The sequence below is a fragment of the Anas platyrhynchos genome, chromosome 2 (genome assembly GCF_047663525.1).
Source record: "Anas platyrhynchos isolate ZD024472 breed Pekin duck chromosome 2, IASCAAS_PekinDuck_T2T, whole genome shotgun sequence".
Lineage (NCBI taxonomy): Eukaryota > Metazoa > Chordata > Aves > Anseriformes > Anatidae > Anas > Anas platyrhynchos.
The window spans coordinates 100578785-100593937 of record NC_092588.1 but is presented as its reverse complement, the minus strand read 5'-3'; the positions used below and the strand labels follow the sequence as shown (position 1 = coordinate 100593937).

The 15153-nt window shown below is 42.6% G+C and overlaps 1 protein-coding gene across 15 annotated transcripts in view; it reads right to left on the bottom strand.

Annotated features, from left to right (window-relative positions):
- SUGCT (succinyl-CoA:glutarate-CoA transferase) overlaps positions 1–15153 on the bottom strand; it is a 324219-nt gene that overhangs the window by 72351 nt on the left and 236715 nt on the right. The window lies entirely within an intron of this gene.

Here is a 15153-nt window from a genome sequence, read left to right as displayed (position 1 = left end):
AGCGTTAGAAATCTGCTCAGCCATCAAGGCCATTGGCTTGCTTGGACAGCCTATTTCTTACAGAGCTATTCATGCTAATATTTTCCCAATCTCATTTCAATCTCATATGGTTTTGTTCACAGGGTAATGGCTTATATTCAACAGTTTTTCTCTTGGTATTTAGTCTAGATTTTCCCTTTCAAAACTTACTGTCATCAACTATGCCTTGACCATCTCTGAGCTCGCTTATGCTGCTTCTGCCCAATGATAGCGTTGCTACTGTGCAACATCCATATTCATGCAACCTAAGATGATAAGTAATGCAAAAGACAGTGAAACAAAAGACAAGGCACTAGAAAAAAACTCTGGTTGGGTGACTTCAGATGATATCAAGGGAGTGGAAAAAAAGCATGACCAGAATTCAGAATTCAGACCAGAATCAGGAAGCACAGCCAAGAAGGGACTGCCAGGACTGACGTAAATGGCCCGGTTGGGAAACGCACAGGTGATTAGAAAAGAAACTAGTCAGAAGATTGTGGGAATGAGCTGTGAGGCCTGAAGAAAGGCAGCTGGAGCTGAGAGCTGCAAAAAGAGGGTACATAAGGAAGAGCTAGTGGAGAGATATAGAGGCAATTCCTGTCAAATAGCAGGGTTGTGACATGGTCAAAAAATCTCTGCTGAGCACACAGATGAAACATCCAGGCAAAGCACAACTGGATATGCTATCAACCACACGCGACAAACTGGGAGACTGGGACAAAGTCATCTCTGGTATCCTAGTGAGATTCAAAGGCAGAAACACTGCCTCCAATTACAACGTGCTCTTAGAATAACAGCAGAGAACATGGAACAGTAATTATTACATGCAACAGGATTTGGGAAGAGAGGCAATATCTTTTATTAGCTCAAGTGATACAGGTAGAAAAAAAAAAAAAAAACACAAAAGAAACAAAGAAACAAAAGACAATCTTGCAAGCACACAAGGCCTTTACAAAGTAAAATCAAAAGAATAAAGCAGATAAGGAGGAATACTATATATTTCTTAGCTTATGCAATACTGTATTTCAATTGTAGTGCACTTAAATAACAGGGATTTAATAAACTAGTACTTAATAAAGTAGCATTTAAGGTAATGAGGTTTATGAGCTTTTTTAAAATCTGTTAACTAATAACATGGGAGTAAGCAGAATCTTACAGTGCTGTCATGCTGCAAGTTTGTTACAAGTTTGTTACAGGACTTTCAATAACACTCCTGATATTCAGAAATGTCTGTACATACTCAGCTGGCATGCAGGTGTTTGGCTAATAAAACAGAAATAGAAATTTGACAGTTAGGCAGAAAGCTACCAGATGTTCCTAAGGAATAATCAGGAGGAGAAAGGAGAAAGATGCACTGATATATCTTAAACAAAAACCACAGCTACTGCCTTTGCTTGCCTGGTATCTTGAAAGATATCATGGTAAGAAGAATTTCTCTTCATGTTTAGAAAACAGACATAGCACTGCATTTGCAAAGTACTGTATAAAATGTTAGGGAAAGGAACCTGGAAGACTCTTATAAAACATCGGTGGAAGGGGACGGGGAGCAGGATGTGGCCCTCACTATCCATGAAGAACTGGTTGGTGACCTGCTACGGCACTTGGATGTGCACAAGTCGATGGGGCCGGATGGGATCTACCCAAGGGTACTAAGAGAACTGGCAGAGGAGCTGGCCAAGCTCCTATCCATCATTTATCAGCAGTCCTGGCTATCGGGGGAGGTCCCAGTTGACTGGCGGCTAGCAAATGTGACGCCCATCTACAAGAAGGGCCGGAGGGCAGACCCAGGAAACTACAGGCCTGTCAGTTTGACCTCAGTACCAGGGAAGCTCATGGAGCAGATCCTCTTGAGAGTCGTCATGTGGCACTTGCAGGGCAAGCAGGCGATCAGGCCCAGTCAGCATGGGTTTATGGAAGGCAAATCCTGCTTGACGAACCTGATCTCCTTCTATGACAAAGTGACGCGCTGGGTGGACGAGGGAAAGGCTGTGGATATGGTCTACCTTGACTTCAGCAAGGCTTTTGACACCGTCTCCCAAAGCATTCTCCTCAAGAAACTGGCTGCTCTTGGCTTGGACTGGCGCACGCTTCGTTGGGTTAGAAACTGGCTGGATAGCCGGGCCCAAAGAGTTGTGGTAAATGGAGCCAAGTCCAGTTGGAGGCCAGTCACTAGTGGCGTCCCCCAGGGCTCGGTGCTGGGGCCGTTCCTCTTAAATATCTTCATCAATGATCTGGATGAGGGCATTGAGTGCACCCTCAGTAAGTCTGCAGATGACACCAAGCTATGCGCAAGTGTTGATCTGCTCGAGGGTAGGAAAGCTCTGCAGGGGGATCTGGATAGGCTGCACCGATGGGCTGAGGTCAACTGCATGAAGTTCAATAAGGCCAAGTGCCGGGTCCTGCACCTGAGGCACAATAACCCCAAGCAGCGCTACAGGCTGGGAGATGAGTGGTTGGAGAGCTGCCAGGCAGAGAAGGACCTGGGAGTGATGCTTGATAGTCGGCTGAATATAAGCCAGCAGTGTGCTCAGGTGGCCAAGAAGGCCAACGGCATCCTGGCTTGTATCAGAAACAGTGTGACCAGCAGGGCTAGGGAGGTGATCGTCCCCCTGTACTCGGCTCTGGTGAGGCCGCACCTCAAGTACTGTGTTCAGTTTTGGGCCCCCCTGCTACAGGAAGGACATCGAGGTGCTTGAGTGGGTCCAGAGAAGGGCGATGAAGCTGGTGAGGGGCCTGGAGAGCAAGTCCTATGAGGAGCGGCTGAGGGAGCTGGGCTTGTTCAGCCTGGAGAAAAGGAGGCTCAGGGGCGACCTTATCGCTCTCTACAGATACCTTAAAGGAGGCTGTAGTGAGGTGGGGGTTGGCCTGTTCTCCCACGTGCCTGGTGACACGACGAGGGGGAATGGGCTTAAGTTGTGCCAGGGGAGTTTTAGGTTAGATGTTAGGAAGAACTTCTTTACCGAAAGGGTTGTTAGACATTGGAACAGGCTGCCCAGGGAAGTGGTGGAGTCACCATCCCTGGAGGTCTTTAAAAGACGTTTAGATGTAGAGCTTAGGGATATGGTTTAGTAGGGACTGTTAGCGTTAGGTCAGAGGTTGGACTCGATGATCTTGAGGTCTCTTCCAACCTAGAAATTCTGTGATTCTGTGATATAGAAATAGCTGTAGAACTGCATCTGTATAAGGCAAGTAATTTTAAAGACAGGCAACTGAAATGGAGGGAAGTTAATTGTTCAGTTGGAAATGTGCTTAGTAATGAAGACTTCAGTTTCCTTAGATATTCAGACATGCTAACTACAAGGTCATTACTGAATAATTCAAGTTTTCTTCATAAATCAGGAATAAAGTTTAATAAAACCCAGGGGTGAAATCTGATCCCATTTACACTTGCACAGCACTAGAAGAATAATCCACCTGAACTAATCTCCAAACTTGTCCTATACTAGCAAAACCTCCAGCTCCGCATCCTTAAGTGCCAAATCTGCTCCAAGTATAATTTTCAAAAGCATATTTTTTTTATGCAGTAGCTTCATCAAGAAAATCTGTATAGTTTATAACTGTGGTCCCCATGCACTTCTGTTGTTTCAATAACACCGTCTTTATCAGTTTCATCAAAGCTGCTGTCCAGCATGAGGTTGCTGGTAACTATAATGAAGTGATGATGCTGTAGATTTCCTTATAGCTAAAGACTTTCCACTGCTAGGCAGGTGACTGCAATTTCCATCACAGCAGAATTACTTTTAAGAACGGAAGGAACCTTCGCCCTCCCTCCTTTCCTCTACCCCTCCCAGCTTAGGTTGCACATCATGATCCACAAACTTTCAGATAATATTTTGCTTGTGATTCTCAGAATAACCAGTACTAAAGGAAATTGAACTGCAAGACAGAAAAGTATTTTTTAAAGGAAACTCTATTTGAAAACCTAAGCCTGGGAAACAGATCATGGAAAATACTATGAATAAGCTCTTGATTTTACCTTTTGAACAAGGAGATGATACTATGGGTCTCTGCAGAATAGGTTTTCAGAAATAGCCATTAAAGCATGTAAGAATAAAAAATTGAAATAATAAAAATAAAAGAGAAGTTTTGAATACAAGAAAAAGTCGAAAAACTTATTTTAATTTGTACACACTACAAAACTCCAGAACACCTCCATGTTTTCATTCTTATGGCAAGCTGAAAACATACAGGATTCTCTTTTAAGTTATGACCTCCCTGAGCAAAAAGTTGAAATTCAAAATACCAAATCCTTAACTGAAATCATTTCCCTCACAAAGTAGAAAACTAAATCCAACTGTGAAGGCATAGGAACCCAAACTCTCTGAGAACGGTTAGAACAAACAAGGCATCATTAATCTGCTGTGTTTTCATATCCTGTTCTAAAGATTATGAATTGCAACAGTTTACCTTAGTGTGGTAAGAGACACGTACATGGCTATGCAGCACTGCAAAAATAGGAACATCACTGCATCTTAATACTACAGAAGCATTTACAGCTTCAATTAACTGCTATCATGGCCTGACTCTGCATCATTTATTTATACTATATTTTTGCAACAGGCCAAATGCAGAGCACAGTAACCTGGCAAAATAACAACATATATCTTTAGAATCAAGTTTCACTGTTTTTTTGTTTTGGTTTGGTTTGGTCTGTTTGTTTGTTTTGTTTTCCTGGGGGTGAACAGTAGCACAATTAGCTGACATTTCATTACCAGAATTCACTCCATGTGCTTACGGAAGCATATACCTCCACGTATCCACTTGAGTAAATTACTTGCATTGGGTACTTACACAAAATAAACAGGTGTTCTCCCACTTAACTGAGCAGCACACAGGAGCTGCTAAGTTTAGGCTAGAATGTGGCTGTAATGCAAGGCAAAGATGAATGAACACAAAGTGTCTATCTGGTATTGGGCAAAAGTGATGGTCTCTGATTAATTACCAGTGGGCATCACTGAACTTTAGGAAAATAGGCCATACTAAGAAAATGCTATGGTAAGTTATCACAGCAGAGATGCTAGGTTCCTGAATAACTATCCTATCCTTGCAAGGGGCATAATTCCCATTTGGAATCAAGTCCCATTGAAAATGTTTGTCTCATCTGACTGCTAAATCACATTGTATGTAAACAGCACACTTTTTATAAGCACTTTATCTTAAGCTCTGAGTTACTTACTCTGAAAAAGGGTTAAATACATGTAGCTTGCAGGGAAATATTAACTGTCCCATTCTCTCTTGCTTTTTAATATAGAACAGTTAAAATTAATATAGCACAGTTAATATAGCACAGTTAAAATTAAAAATTGATCAGGCAGCCAGGAATATTACTGGAAATTAGCAGAAAATATTTTTTTTTTTCAGGTTAACAGCAAGGTTTGAGTGATTCTTTGCAAACTGATTTATCTCAGTGTTTCAGTAAAAGTAACTGGAGAACATGTATACAGCTTGCATTTTCAAATCTGAGGTAGAGAGCTGAGATGTCCAAAATGGCATGCCACAGAGGGGCCTAATTTCTGGAGATCTGTACCTCAGCATTTTCTTAGTCTTTTTAATTAGAGTAGCCTAAAACTGAGATATTCAGCATCCCTATCATAATTCCATCTCTCTCTTTCTTTCAAACATTTTTGTTTACTAAGAACTCTAATCTTTTTTCCTCAATGACACAACTGAGCAGGATGAAATTATAGAGAATCATAGAATCATAGAATATCCTGAGTTGGAAGGGACCCTTAAGGATCATCAAGTCCAACTCTTGACACCGCACAGGTCTACCCAAAAGTTCAGACCATGTGACTAAGTGCACAGTCCAATCTCTTCTTAAATTCAGACAGGCTCGGTGCAGTGACCACTTCCCTGGGGAGCCTGTTCCAGTTTGCAACCACCCTCTCTGTGAAGAACCCTCTCCTGATGTCAAGCCTAAATTTCCCCTGCCTCAGCTTAACCCCATTCCCGCGGGTCCTGTCGCTGGTGTTAATGGAGAAAAGGTCTCCTGCCTCTCGACACCCCCTTACGAGGAAGTTGTAGACTGCGATGAGGTCTCCCCTCAGCCTCCTCTTCTCCAGGCTGAACAGGCCCAGTGCCCTCAGCCGTTCCTCGTACGTCTTCCCCTCCAGGCCTTTCACCATCTTCTTAGCCCTCCTCTGAACACTCTCCAACAGTTTCATGTCCTTTTTATACTGTGGTGCCCAGAACTGCACACAGTACTCGAGGTGGGGCCGCACCAGCGCAGAGTAGAGAAATACCTATACACACTACGTATCACATATGGATTTGAAGTAACAAAGTTAAATCATTTTAGAAAAGAAAAACTCTCAAAGTATATCAAAATCATATAAAATGACAATCTTTAATGCTATTTTCAGGACAAGACTTCTTTTATTTTTTATTTTTTCTAGATTTATCAAAAATACTCAAGAGAAAGTTAGTGTGTCTTCCTACCAACCATTGAGTCAATCCTGTTTGTATTTAAACCTGCCACCTCACAAAGTCAGAGTTTTAAAATTGCAAAATTCTGGATCCTTGAAGTCAACAGCAAGATCTCCATCAGCATAAATAAAGTCAGGTTTTCACCTTCATGTTTACTTAATACTATTACACACTGCATTTCTACTGGGCTATACTTGAGATGCATCTACTGAGACCTGCTTTTCAAATGTACTTCATCTATTAATGTAATAATTTGAAGAACATAAGATTACTACATTTTGGACTGAAATTCTTGTTCCTCTTTTATGCCTAGTTTTTCGCAAGCGTAGTTAGTAAACGCTTGAGCTATTACTGCTAAACAGAGCATATCAGCTCTTCTGACATTAGAAAGGAATAAAAAGTTTCTTGTTTATGTGGCGACTCTGGTTAATCCATTATGAATCTACTTTAAAAATGTCTTGAATCCTGTTTTCCTGGAACACGATCAATCAGACCGTGGCAGATTTTAAAACCACTGCTTACCTACAAACTGAAATGAAAGTAAAAGACAGAATAGCCTTGCCTGTAACAAAAGAACACTGAAAAGTTTTTTTTGGTTGTTTGTTTGTTTGTTTTATCAGGGTGGTAATGTTTGAACAATGGTTAGAAGACATTAGTAGCATCTGTTTTTTACAATGGAATTTCCACAACTGTGACAATCGTGTGAAGTATTTATCTGTGAAGATCATGTTAAGTATATATAAGCAGGGATGATACAGTAATAAACATTAGAGCTGAAGCCAGTAAAAATATAAAACCTCAAAACTGGGATTCTTTTGACAGATGGGGACTTACGAAGCTGAATTTTGGTAAATCAGAAATTCACATTCCAACAGTAATCCATTCCTTGAAGCATGCATGTGAGAAAGCAAAACAGAAAGACTTCTAGCAGCATATATTTGAACAAGCAGTTTAGAAGATCCAAACTCTTTTCCTCAGAAAGCAATAAGAAATTTGTTATTGTGTTGAAGTGGATAATGTTTACTGAGCCATGTTTCCAGATTTAAGTCCTTATTCAAACAAATCTCCATGGAAATCAATTAGAAAGCAGATGTGAGAAAATAACTCAGGTGCTGAGCTCAGATCTAACGTTTTGGAAAAATGAGTCAGGATCCCACCCTCAGTATAATCACAAAACATTACTTGAATGAGATCAGAATCCTATTCTTCATCCTTTCAGTTTTTAAATAAGATAGCATTAAACAAAGAATGTTAATCTTTGAAGATTCTTTTTTTCATACTGTGACAATAATATTTTATAATGCTGGGGAAAAAATATGGCTTTTGTATTTTCCTTAAGTGGGTTACTCAACAGCATAATAATAGTAGTGCAATAATATCACAATTTTGTTATCATGACTAATAGTGTTAATTAAAAACACCTGTGGCCATAAAAATAGAGGACAGATGCAAATTCCCTTGCCTTAAGATGTCACCTCTTCACCTTGCCAAATCTCTTCACACTAGCACACAGGGCTGGTATAGTTGTGGCAGTAGTTAACAAAGTTTAAAGTAGTTTAACAAAGTTAAAGCTTTAGTTAATACTTTGTATCAAATAAACAACAATTGTCATACATTTAGCAGACATAAAGCACCACTAGTATAAAAAAACTATAAAAATCAACTTTTATCAGATCAATTTGATTTGGAATATACAAGATGTGAGAGCAAGCTTGCAGTACCAATCCCTTCAGTACAGCTTTTCATGATCACTAAATCCCAGTTGTTAAATGCGCTACTAATTAGAAGAAGATCCTACTGAAAACCTATTGTATTGTTCAATTAATTACTCACTGCTTGTCAAGGTTAAGCAACATTCAGACTTCAAGCTAAACTTCCATACTTGTTGCTGTTAATACGTATATAAATCAAGCACAAAGCACAAGACACAAACAGCTTCCTAAACACTAATGCAAATGTGCAGGCAATGTTATCAGGAATATAGGCTGAAGCAGAAATAAGGCTTTCCCATCCCTGGCAGCTAAAACAAAAATTAAAAATAAATAAATAAATAAATGAAAATCAGAACTGGTACTTCAGATGCAAATACTATCAAATACTATCACTTTTTAAACTAAACTAAAGATTCTGTTGTAAGAAGGGAATAAGTGCAAACAAGAGATCTCATTGATACTGAATGAGAGATAACTGCAGAAGTACCAGCCTTCGTGAACTTAAAAGTCATCATACATGAATATTACAAGGTCAGCAGAGTGCAGAAATGGCTTGCATAGTTCTTTAACATGTTTCTTTATAGTAAAGTTATAAGTAGAAATTCATATAAGCAGACAACTAGGTAAGTCAGCAGAAATACTGAAGCTGAAGATGTAGTTATCCATATGCTGGAAAGTACAAAGAGATTGTGCAGGCATAGTATTGAACCTCTGTAAGAAACCTTTGGTTGCCATAAATGAATTGAGTGCTAGCAGAAGATGCCAAACTCCTAATCCTGGAGACACACATACTCTGTTTATTCACAGAAAGGAAACCCACCCTGGATACACTGGTTCTAGCCAACTACCGCCCAGAATAAAATTTCCCACGAGCAAGTCCACAGAGAAGCTAGTCAAAGGCCAAGGACATTCTCATGTAATTGAGATTAACCTTTTAGACGCAGCATAATCTGGAATCGATCCAGGACACAGAATTCACACCACCTACGAGACTGATGAATATTCTCCACCCATCAGTGGGCAAAGGACAGACATCCGTTCTCATCATCTTGGACCTCTGCAGTCAGAGTAGTGCTCTAAAATTATTTGAGTCCTTCCTGGAGAGGTACGCCCAGTGAGCAGTGACAGGAAACTGTACCTCCACCACTGGAATCCTCAAACTGTGTGGGCAATTGCAGAAGCCAAGAACTGTGGAAATGACATTTACCCCAAATATCACATTGTTCACACAGCTTTTGTGTGACACCTCTACCCCACCCTACCCCGGCTTTATTTGGACTGTGAGCTCCTTAGCTACTGATGATTGACACCTCTTTGTTTAACCAGAACCCAGCACAATCAAGGACTTTGTTGGCAGTCCTTTGTGTAATTTAACAAATACTCTCAGTATTTGCAGAGTTTCAAAAGTATCAATTCTCCTTCAGATTATTTTCAACAGCTATATGTAAAAAATAGCTGAAACAGGACTGAATCTAGTCCCAACAATATGCAGAAAAGAACCACTACAACAGATCAGTTCCTGCATAAGCACCAGCCAACTATATCGGAAGATAAACAGAGAAAAAACATTCAGGAGTTAACTTTCCTATACATGTTCACAGTAGTGATGAAGTAGAAGAAGAAGATCACAGAATTTCTAGGTTGGAAGAGACCTCAAGATCATCGAGTCCAACCTCTAACCTAACACCAACAGTCCCCACTAAACCATATCCCTAAACTCTACATCTAAACGTCTTTTGAAGACTTCCAGGGATGGTGACTCCACCACCTCCCTGGGCAGCCCGTTCCAGTGCCTAACAACCCTTTCAGTAAAGAAATTCTTCCTAACATCTAACCTAAAACTCCCCTGGCGTAACTTTAGCCCATTCCCCCTCATCCTGTCACCAGGCACGTGGGAGAACAGGCCAACCCCCACCTCACTACAGCCTCCTTTAATGTACTTATACAGAGCAATAAGGTCACCCCTGAGCCTCCTCTTCTCTAGGCTGAACAAGCCCAGCTTCTTCAGCCGCTCCTCATAGGACTTGCTCTCCAGGCCCCTCACCAGCTTCGTCGCCCTTCTTTGGACCCGCTCAAGCACCTCGATGTCCTTCTTGTAGCGAGGGGCCCAAAACTGAACACAGTACTCGAGGTGCGGCCTCACCAGAGCCGAGTACAGGGGGACGATCACCTCCCTAGCCCTGCTGGTCACACTGTTTCTGATACAAGCCAGGATGCCGTTGGCCTTCTTGGCCACCTGAGCACACTGCTGGCTCATATTCAGCCGACTATCAACCATCACTCCCAGGTCCTTCTCTGCCTGGCAGTTCTCCAACCACTCATCTCCCAGCCTGTAGCTCTGCTTGGGGTTATTGCGCCCCAGGTGCAGGACCCGGCACTTGGCCTTGTTGAATTTCATACAGTTGACCTCAGCCCATCGGTGCAGCCTATCCAGATCCTCCTGCAGAGCCTTCCTACCCTCGAGCAGATTGACACACGCACCTAGCTTGGTGTCATCTGCAAACTTACTGAGGGTGCACTCAGTGCCGTCATCCAGATCATTGATGAAGATGTTAAAGAGGACCGGCCCCAGCACTGAGCCCTGGGGGACGCCACTAGTGACTGGCCTCCAACTGGACTTGGCTCCATTTACCACAACTCTTTGGGCCCGGCTATCCAGCCAGTTTCTAACCCAACGAAGCGTGCGCCAGTCCAAGCCAAGAGCAGCCAGTTTCTTGAGGAGAATGCTGTGGGAGACGGTGTCAAAAGCCTTGCTGAAGTCAAGGTAGACCATATCCACAGCCTTTCCCTCGTCCACCCAGCGCGTCACTTTGTCATAGAAGGAGATCAGGTTCGTCAAGCAGGACCTGCCTTCCATAAACCCATGCTGGCTGGGCCTGATCGCCTGCTTGCCCTTCAAGTGCCGCATGATGACTCCCAAGAGGATCTGCTCCATGAGCTTCCCTGGTACTGAGGTCAAACTGACAGGCCTGTAGTTCCCCGGGTCTGCCCTCCGGCCCTTCTGGTAGATGGGCGTCACGTTTGCTAGCCGCCAGTCAACTGGGACCTCCCCCGATAGCCAGGACTGCTGATAAATGATGGATAGGAGCTTGGCCAGCTCCTCTGCCAGTTCTCTCAGTACCCTTGGGTGGATCCCATCCGGCCCCATCGATTTGTGGACATCCAAGTGCCGTAGCAGGTCACCAACCAGTTCTTCATGGATGGTGAGGGCCACATCCTGCTCCCCGTCCCCTTCCACCGGTTCTGGGTACTGGGTATCCAGAGAGCAACCGGTTTTGCCGCTAAAGACTGAGGCAAAGAAGGCATTAAGCACCTCCGCCTTTTCCTCATCTCTTGTAACTAAGTTTCCCCCTGCATCCAGTAAAGGATGGAGATTCTCCCTAGTCCTCCTTTTTGTGTTGATGTATTTATAAAAGCGTTTTTTGTTATCTTTAACAGCAGTAGCCAGATTGAGCTCCAGATGAGCTTTGGCCTTCCTAATCTTGTCCCTGCACAGCCTCGCTACATCCTTATAGTCCTCCTTAGTGCCCTGCCCAATTTTCCAAAGATTATAAACCCTCTTTTTTCTCCTAAGCTCAAGCCACAATTCTCTATTGAGCCAGGCTGGTCTTCTTCCCCGCTGGCTCATCTTTGGGTGCATGGGAATAGACCGCTCCTGCGCCATTAGGATTTGCCTCTTAAAGAGCGCCCAGCCTTTCTGGACCCCTCTGCCCTTCAGAACCGCCTCCCATGGGACTCCACCAACTAGTGTCCTGAGCAGCCCAAAGTCAGCCCTCCGAAAGTCCAATACAGTGGTTTTACTGGTTCCCTTCCTGGCCCCGCCAAGAATAGTGAACTCCACCATTTCGTGGTCACTCTGCCCAAGACTGTTCCCGACAATCACATCCTCCACCAGTCCTTCTCTGTTTGGGAAGAGAAGGTCTAGCAGGGCACCACCCCTGGTAGGTTCACTAATCAGCTGCGTCAGGAAGCTATCTTCCACTTTCTCCAGAAACCTCCTAGACTGCTTCCTCTGGGCTGTGTTGTGCTTCCAGGATATGTCAGGGAAGTTGAAGTCCCCCATGAGTACAAGCGCCGACGATTTCGCAACTTCTGTCAGCTGCCTGTAGAACTCCTCATCCGTCTCCTCATCCTGGTTCAGCGGTCTATAGCAGACCCCGACCAGGACACTAGCCTTGTTGTCCCTGCCGATCCTAACCCAAAGGGACTTGATCTTGTCATTCCTAGCCTCGAGTTCTACAACATCGAAAGACTCTCTAATATAGAGAGCCACACCGCCACCCCTTCTGTGCTGCCTGTCCCTTCTGAAGAGCCTATAGCCAGGCATCGCAGCACTCCAGTCATGAGACTGGTCCCACAACGTTTCCGTGATGGCAACCAAGTCGTAGCCTGCCCGCTGCACGATGGCTTCCAGCTCCTCCTGTTTGTTACCCATGCTGCGTGCATTGGTGTAGATGCACTTCAGCTGGGCCTTTACCTTATCCTCCGGCCTTGCCATTGCTCCCCCTGGCACAGCCCCAACAGTCCTTGCTTCAGCCCCATCCCCCTTCTTACCTAGTTTAAAGCCCTATCAATGAGCCCCGCCAGCTCCTGGCCCAGGATCCTTTTTCCCCTAAAGGATAGGGACCCGTCTACGGCCATCAGACCAGGCGCTGAGTAAACTGCCCCATGGTCGAAAAACCCAAGATTTCTGCGTAGGCACCAGCCCCGGAGCCACGTGTTTAACAGGTGGGCTTTCCTTGTCCTCTCCGTACCCCTCCCTGTCAACGTAGGGATGGACGAAAATACTACCTGCACTCCTGCTCCGTCCACTAACCGTCCCAGCCCCCTAAAGTCTCTTTTGATAGCCTTCAGGCTTCTGTCATCAATGTCATCACTGCCCGCCTGGACTATCAGGAGAGGATAATAATCAGAGGGGCGTACCAGGTTGGGGAGCTTCCTGGCAACATCCCTGACCCTGGCCCCAGGGAGGCAGCAGACTTCCCTACGGGTAGGGTCAGGCCGACAAATAGGGCCCTCTGTCCCCCTAAGGATAGAGTCTCCCACGATGTTAATGGCCATTCAGTGAGTGCTGGAAGAGTATACTTTGGTTAAACTGATCTCTCTCTCTCTTTTGACCAGAATCACTAGCAATGTTTTTTCAACCTGAACCAAGTAGAAGACTACCCCAAATATTCTGATAATATTGTGGCACTTTGACACCTCAGCTAGACACTATATCTGGACATGAATATATCAGACCCTTAAAACCCCTCACTAACATAGACCATGGGGCATCTCCTAAGAATCACAGCTGTTACACTGAATTTTCAAACAATCTCAAATCAAATTCAGATCTCATATATATATATATACATATATATATATACATATATATGTATATATACATATATGCAAAGGATTTAATGGCCTGGGTCACTTCAATACTTTATGCATACACACACACACACATATATAGGTGCATATACATACACAAATAAAGTTATATTCTACTCTGAATATATACCACTATGCTATTCTGTTTGGATACCATAGGTACTTATTTGTTAGTGCAAGGAATCCATGAAGGGAAAGAACACAGCACACAAAAGAAAAATACTCAAGAGAGAATACAGACAGTGACAAGATTTTTCTCCATAATTCTCTATTAATGCATTGCAAAGTTTCATTTCAGTTTCAGTGCACTAATTTACATGCATTTCTTTAATCTGTATTTCATTCCTATCTCAGATCACACAGGTGTTTCCAAGTAAGATAATACCATGCGTTTTTCAGGTTACTTTTGATTACACCTTTGAATTTTTATAAATCTTTCTACAAGAGTTAATTGTGTCTAGACTTGCAACAGACCCTCCTTCCTCAGTTATTTGTAGGAAATGTCTCCATTAATAAGCTTGTTTCTAAACTATTTCTCTGTGCTCTTCATGACTGTGTGACCGTGACCATGAAAATATAAGGATCAGAGGGAGAAGTACTGTTTACTTTTCAATATAAACCACAAAAACTAAGGAATATGGGCAATACATTTGTAAATTCTGAGCTACTCTATGTAAACTTCAACTGAGCCATTTGGAACAGTTGTTGGTGAGAGCTAGAACAATGGAAAGCTTTTGGAGTATTATGATACTTAGAAATGCAGCAAAAATAGTATTCAAAACAAATGGATATAAAACAAAAGAAATCATTAACATTTCAGGGTCTATGTAGAGACTTTCCATTGCCTGAACACTGAAAAGTTAAGCAGATCACTTTGGCTTTGCTTGTAATGTGTTTATTTTTAGAAGATACTGAAAGATAAATGAACAAATATTGTATATTAGGACTTGTGGTTGAATTTTTTAAACATTATTTACATGCGTCTGTTGTGAGAGCATGACAGTACTCCAAAACACTTCAGATCAACTTAGCAAAGCTTCCCCCCTACCCCACCCCCCCAACCACCAAAGTGAATATTTAATTTATTTATTTATAAAGGTGACTTCTACACATAAAGCATACATATTGGAATTTTATAACATCTGGAGACACCTCCTGAGAACAATACCTAACAGGAGAAGCTGCAATGCAAAGTGGGCTGGATGAACCAGTATGGGAATGTGGGAATTACTAGAGAACATATCTTACATATTATACGTATAATTATACTGACATCTTGAATATAGCAGAGCTGTGTGAGTTCCTAAGGGATTTGGGCAGGTAGAAAGGTAATCTTCCATTTGACGTTATTGGTTTGTAGTTCTCTGGAATTGCAAAGGAAGAAAGAGAAGGGAAGGGCTTTAAATGGACATATTCTCATTATCAGCAATCTATGGATCTCAGCTACAGTTGCTAGGAATAAAGGTAAATACTCCAGACTTTCAGGAAAAAAAATAAAAAAAAAATAATAAAAAAAAAAGAATCTTGCAGTTGTCTCTTAAAAAGACTCTCTTACAGCCATTTTAAACATCCACAGTGGTGTGTGCAACGATTCCATCAATCAGCGTCTGTGCATAAATTC